Source organism: Salmo salar, chromosome ssa01 (genome assembly GCF_905237065.1).
Source record: "Salmo salar chromosome ssa01, Ssal_v3.1, whole genome shotgun sequence".
Taxonomy (NCBI): domain Eukaryota; kingdom Metazoa; phylum Chordata; class Actinopteri; order Salmoniformes; family Salmonidae; genus Salmo; species Salmo salar.
This window is the reverse complement of record NC_059442.1, coordinates 52,382,937-52,390,402: the sequence shown is the minus strand read 5'-3', so window position 1 is coordinate 52,390,402 and position 7,466 is coordinate 52,382,937.

The following is a 7,466-nucleotide window of genomic DNA, read 5'->3' as shown; positions in this document are numbered from 1 at the left end:
CAAAAATGAATATTATCTCATATGCTCCCCTATACTTTTATACCATTCGAACACATTTCATTATTGAATCATGAATAATTCAGTGACGTTACAGAAATGTAGGCCAGTAGGCCTATGCGCTTAATCACCCAAGGTTTTACATTGTTATCCCATCTTTCCAGTAGGACAGAGACCTTTGAGGTGGCAGTGGTTTGCTGAAAAACGAGAAAAATAGATAAGTGTCTAGATCAGGTGATGCTAACTGAGGATAATGCTCTGGTCTATAAGTCTCATTTGAAATAATTTATTCCAAGCAGCTCTGCGATTGAAAAAAAAATGTCAAGAAAAGTCAAATGTATGAAACACCTAATAACACTTTAAAGAGACTCATAAAGACAAGCAACCAATTGACTCATTGCTACTGTCTCATTGATACTGTATATATACTGATTTTGTATCAGCTGCTTCCTTGTTTAGGAGTATCAGCATGTCCCTCCATTGGAAGACGGCAGTGTGGATGGATTGCGCGAAGAAGTGCTGCCTCTCTTCGCCAATCCCCCCACCTTTTTACTCATGTCACTACTATATAATTGCATTTTTGTTTAGTGCACTGAATTAAAGTTCTGCCAACATAGTAGCAGCATTTTAGCCAACATATTTTAGGCACATTAACTTTATTTTTTTTTCTTCAGAAAATTCATAGTAGTTTGTAAATGCATATTTAAAAAACGAACTTGTTAAGAATATTGGTCTATTACAGTATTGCATGCACAAATGGGATATTGCCTCAAATTATTCAAAGCGATATAATTTGTGGATTAATATTTATAGAAATAGTCAATAAATAATGAGTAATATACCTCTTATTTTATTCAAACAAATCGGCTCATTTCTCTGCCATGTTTAGTCATTACATCTTAAATGAAGTTTCTGGTACAGTGAATCTTTGCTGCCAATATACTATGAGAAAAGTGACTGTTTCTCCCATTATCCCATTCTTTTCTAACCTTTCTGAGTGGTGTTATCTGTGGAGATGCAGCATGTTCTAGATAGCCAAATCCCCTACTGTACAGTGGAAGGCAGCCCTTATCTCAAAAGTAGCACAACATTCATTCACAGGCAGTTGGTCTGGTCATGGCGCAAAAGAGGAACTTTTTGCAGGAGTATGTTTTTGGTCTGTTGTTTCCACATGCCACTATGGATTACAACAGTCTCCAAAGAGTCATTTCGATTCAGTCTCTATGAAGGCTAGGTACCTTTAGCTACAGTACAGGTCCGGTAAGGAACATACTGTGAGTGCGAGGCCAATATAAAGAGTTGTGTCATAGCAGAATTAAGGGCCCTGTAGCCCAACTCCTGACCAGAGGCCAGACAGAGGGAATCTCGGAGCAGAAGCATGAATCAGCACAATGCACATTCCAATCATGACCAGCAGAGGAGCATGGTTTTCCCAGCTGTAGAGATACCACCCTATTCCAGTGACACAGCGGATCTTCTCACACGTGGGGCCACACCAGGACACAGGGACACAGTGTAGTTTAAAGAGAGGTTTAATCCATCACGTTTACAGTACTTGTGTTTCTCTCAGCGGGTGGCACAGTTTTGTTTCTTGAGCACTACTTTTGAAACGTTTAGTGACATTAATAAAGTGTACAGGTATAATGGGTTATGATGAGGTTATAATACATTGTAAGACTTATAGTGAGCTTGGGTATGTCTTGATATCATCTTATATTGATACTGACTGGATAAAAGCCCTTAGTTAAAAATGTCAGTAAAAAATGTCCCACGTTGAGAGACATAACATACTATATTTATAAGCCTTATTATAAGACATGATACATACTCGTATATGCTTATAACAAGCTATGAAGCGTTATACTGGCAGGCTTTAAGTGTTACCAAATGATCCATCGCAATGTTTTATTTCGCACAGTGGCTTTCATAAACCTACAGTAACGACTTGTTATGGAATGATCATCATATAGACCAGACCACATACACCAAACACAAACACAGACTAATGAACAAAATATCCAGCCTGTTTCTTATTTCATGGATCTTTAAGCAGTATTCACAGCTTCAAATCTGGAAGCACGAGCAGCATGTAGCCCTTAATTGGTTTCAACACCTTTATAAGTCAAAGACGTTCAAGACCGGTAATCACGTTAAATAGTCAAATTTATCTAAAAAGTCAATTGGAAAGTGAAAAAACACTTCTTTTGGAATGTATTATGCTGTGGAATGTCAGAGTAAATTAAATTCCCCTCTGCACACTAAAGCATCAATTTCCTTATGGTAATTATCTGCTGGAATGAATGTGTTACTAGAAGTAGTCAGGCATGCTTGACATTTAGCCTCTGTATGGAGAAACGAAGACAAAAAAAATAAGATGAGGAAGAGAAATGAATCTACTGGCTAGGCAGGCATTGGAAGATCCTGAAGGATAGTGGGTGATTTAGTCATTGTGTTAGTAAACTCTGCTTTGAAAAGGGGACCAATAATGAGATTCAGTCCATTGGCAACCCTGTGGGAAAGGGAGGGTGTTTTTAGGGGGAGGTAGCTAAAGCAAAACTATCAATACGCTCCTTGGTAATGAAGAGGCATGATGATAATAAATACAAAAATCTCATTTTTTTCACTTTTTTTTATTATCACAGTAAACAATGTGCACAGCCCCCGAAGCATACCTGTATGTCTGCAGTATGCCTGTGTATCTGAAGCCTTAGGAAAGTTGTAGAGAATCTGCTGCTAAACTGCTACTCTGGCAGTTAGTAACAAACTACACAGTAAAAAACAGGATGAAAACAGAGTCTAAACTGACTTTTAATTTAAAAACTTTTAATTTCTAGGTGTGAACTTGTGATTGTCAAGCAGTTCTATCAAAGACAAGTAAGAAAGTTTTTGATACCTGTGACATTGTCAGAGACGCCTTTTTGTGACAATGACGATAGGAGTTGGCAAAGACACAGATCTGGGACCAGGCTAGTCAGAGACAGGAACAGAGTAGAACCATGCAGATGGATGGTCGTTAGCACATGCCAATCACTGAATGTCGAGCAGAGAGGCCCACACTCACACTCTCAGAAAAAAGGGCAAGGTTAGCATACAGTATTGTTCCCTGGGGTATAAAATATGAAAATACACATAATGTACCTTCAGAGATACACATATGATCTCACATGGTACTGTTTGGTACCTTTTGGGGTACATGTGCAGATAATCTAGTATAATGGCACATTTTTGCACCCAATATTTTGAAAATAAAGGTATAATAATTGGCTTAGTGGGGGTGTGGCTTTAAAGTAGTTATTTTTGGCCACCCGTGAGTAGAGGTGTTTTACCAGTTTAAGTGATTTATGGTTATGTAACTTACAGTTTGAACATGTCACTGCCAGTTCTGAAGCCTTTATAAAGGCTTACATAAGAGCAAGTGACAAAGAGCTGTAATAAATATTGTAGTGACCTTAACCAACACTGAGCGACCTAGTCAAGAGGTACGGTGTTGGCTTGACAGTCACTGGACCCAGGTTTGAGTCCCAGTCGAGGTTACCCGCTGAATTTGCTAAATTGGCATCAGAAGTGGAATGGCGGAAAGACGTGTACACGTGAAGGACTTGGCGTAGAGAAGAGGTACATTTCTGCCACTTAAAAAAACAAATGGCTTTGTAACTGTACCCTAAAAGAGCACATTTTTACCTTTTGGCAATTTAAAGTACGAACTGCAAGGGTACGATTATGTATCTATAACTAATGGTGCAATGGACGCACCTTACAGGGTACCACTACAGTGACAAACATTTGTACTCCTTTAAAGTACAATTCATTAGGGAGTAAATGTTTTTTATAATAAGGGTTACATGGAAAAAATCGAACCTTTTTGAAAAGAAAATGGATGTTCCTCCATTCAGCAAAATCTATTTAACCTAAGCCCTCGCTGAACCATTTACCCTCACTTCTTGGACAGACCAGAGCCTTAGGTATGCAGTTTTAGAAACTGTTTTTTTGTCTTGTAAACATTACATGGCAACGCAGAAATTTTGATAGGGCACAAGGCTGCAGGCCAAAAGGTTGTGGGTTTGCACACCACCGTTGACAAGAGTAGGGGTGGAAAAATGTCCTTTATAGTAAAAGTATTGCATGAATCTATCATCGAATTTGCAGATCCGTGAAAAAATTGCTTTTTATAAACATTTAATAAAATTCTATGACATTGTACATATTAGAATAATATTTTTTTAATACCACTCAAATTACCAAAATTACAGGCTAAGAATGGACAGAGATAGGTTAATCTTTTCATATTTCTCCAATGCTAAATCAGTGTGTCTTGTTTGCAAAGAAACTATCTGAGAAGTCATTAGGAATCTGAGCATGGTACTTTCAAAATTTAGGCCAACATTTCCACCCCAGACAGAGTAGGTCTACAGACACAGAAAAAGGTAAGCTTTAAAAACCTCTTAAATGCAACTACAGTAGAAGTCGGAAGTTTACATACACTTAGGTTGGAGTCATTAAAACTTGTTTTTCAACCACTCCACAAATTTCTTGCTAACAAACTATAGTTTTGGCAAGTCGATTAGGACATCTACTTTGTGCATGATACAAGTAATATTTCCAACAATTGTTTACAGACAGATTATTTAACTTAGAATTCGGTGTATCACAATTCCAGTGGGTCAGAAGTTTACATACACTAAGTTGACTGTGCCTTTAAACAGCTTGGAAAATTCCAGAAAATAATGTCATGGCTTTAGAAGCTTCTGATAGGCTAATTGACATCATTTGAGTCAATTGGAGGTGTACCTGTGGATGTATTTCAAGGCCTACCTTCAAACTCAGTGCCTATTTGCTTGACATCATGGGAAAATCAAAAGAAATCAGCCAAGATGTCAGAAAGAAAACTGTAGACCTCCACAAGTCTGGTTCATCCTTGGGAGCAATTTCTAAAAGCCTGAAGGTACCACGTTCATCTGTACAAACAATAGTACGCAAGTATAAACACCATGGGACCACGCAACCGTCATATCGCTCAGGAAGGAGACGCGTTCTGTCTCCTAGAGATGAACGTGCTTTGGTGCGAAAAGTGCAAATCAATCCCAGAACAACAGCAAAGGACCTTGTGAAGATGCTGGAGGAAACGGGTACAAAAGTACCTATACCCACAGTAAAACGAGTCCTATATTGACATAACCTGAAAGACCGCTCAGCAAGGAAGAAGCCACTGCTCCAAAACCACCATAAAAAAGCAAGACTACGGTTTGCAACTGCACATGGGGACAAAGATCGTACTTTTTGGAGAAATGTCCTCTGGTCTGATGAAACCAAAATAGAACTGTTTAGCCATAATGACCATCGTTATGTTTGGAGGAAAAAGGGGAGGCTTGCAAGCCGAAGAACACCATCCCAACCGTGAAGCACGGGGGTGGCAGCATCACGTTGTGGGGGGTGTTTTGCTGAGGAGGGACTGGTGCACTTCACAAAATAGATGGCATCATGAGGCAGGAAAATGATGTGGATATACTGAAGCAACATCTCAAGACATCAGTCAGGAAGTTAAAGCTTGGTCGCAAATGGGTCTTCCAAATGGACAATGACCCCAAGCATACTTCCAAAGTTGTGGCAAAATGGCTTAAGGACAACAAAGTCAAGGTATTGGAGTGGCCATCACAAAGCCCTGACCTCAATCCTATAGAAAATTTGTGGGCAGAACTGAAAAAGCATGTGCGATCAAGGAGGCCAACAAACATGACTCAGTTTCACCAGCTCTGTCAGGAGGAATGTGCCAAAATTCACCCAACTTATTGTGGGAAGCTTGTGGAAGGCTACCCGAAACGTTTGACCCAAGTTAAACAATTTAAAGGAAATGCTACCAAATACTAATTGAGTGTATGTAAACTTCTGACCCACTGGGAATGTGATGAAAGAAATAAAAGATGAAATAAATAATTATCTCTGCTTTTATTCTGACATTTCACTTTCTTAAAAAAAAGTGGTGATCCTAACTGACCTAAGACAGGGAATTCTTACTAGGATTAAATGTCAGGAATTGTGAAAAACTGAGTATAAATGTATTTGGCCAAGGCGTATGTAAACTTCCGACTTCAATTGTAAATGTAATCGAAAATGTAATCTACACTACCGTTCAAAAGGTTGGGGTCACCTAGAAATGTCCTTGTTTTTGAAAGATTTTTTTTTGTCCATTAAAATAACATCAAATTGATCAGAAATACAGTGTAGACATTGTTAATGTTGTAAATGACTATTGTAGCTGGAAATGTCAGATTTGTTATGTAATTTCTACATAGGCGTAAAGAGTCCCATTATCAGCAACCATCACTCCTGTGTTCCAATGGCACGTTGTGTTAGCAAATCCAAGTTTATCATTTTAAAAGGCTAACTGATCATTAGAAAACCCTTTTGAAATTATGTTAGCACAGCTGAAAACTGTTTTTCTGACTAAAGAAGCAATAAAACTGGCTGTAACGTCGGTCGTCAGGAATGGACCAAGGCGCAGCGGGTTGAGTGCTCATAATTAACTTTAATGAAAACACTTTTTCAAACAAAACAAAACGATGGACGACGAAGACAGACTTGAAGGCACAAGACAGCAATTCAAGTGACACCCTCCCACAAATTACAAACACAAACACACCCTAATATATTGGACTCTCAATTGAAGGCAGGTGTTGTCTAGTTGCCTTTGATTGAGAGTCCTATATATTAGGGTGTGTTTGTGTTTGTAATTTGTGGGAGGTTGTCACTTGAATTGCTGTTGTTTGCCTTCAAGTCTGTATTCGTCGTCTATCGTTTTGTTGTGTTTTGTTTGAGTAAGTGTTGTCATTAAAAAGTTAATTATGAGCACTCAACCCGCTGCGCCTTGGTCCATTCCTGACGACCGTCGTTACAGAACCTCCCACCAAATCCGGACCAAGCAGCGAAGGAAGGAGCAACAGGTGGACTTAGTGGAGAAAATGGAATTTGAGTTGGACTAACGGGAGAAATGGACATGGGAACAGATTATGGCCGGAGAGGGCCCATGGAAAAAATGGAGCGAAGACCGGGAATGCTACAGGGGAACACGACTGGCTATTAAGCCGGAGAGGCAGCCCCAATAATTTTTTTTGGGGGGGCACACGGGTAGTTTGGCAGGGCCAGGATTGAGCCGCAAGCCAAATCCCCGTGCTTATTGGGGGCAGCCTAGTATTAGTCAGGTCCCGTGCGTTGGAGTGAGGTGCACGGCGTTGAGGCCTAGTATTCACAGGCCGGTGTGCGCAGTACCTGCGCCCCGCATTTGTCAGGGGAAAGCGGGCATCCAGCCAGGAAGGGTGGAGCCAGTACTGCGCTCGAGACCGCCAGTGCGCCTTCACGGACCAATATATCCTGTTCCCGCTCCACACACTAGCCCTAAGGTGTGTGTTTCCAGGCCGGCATATCCAGTACCAGCACCACACACCAGGCTTCCAGCGCGTCAGCCCAGTCCAGTA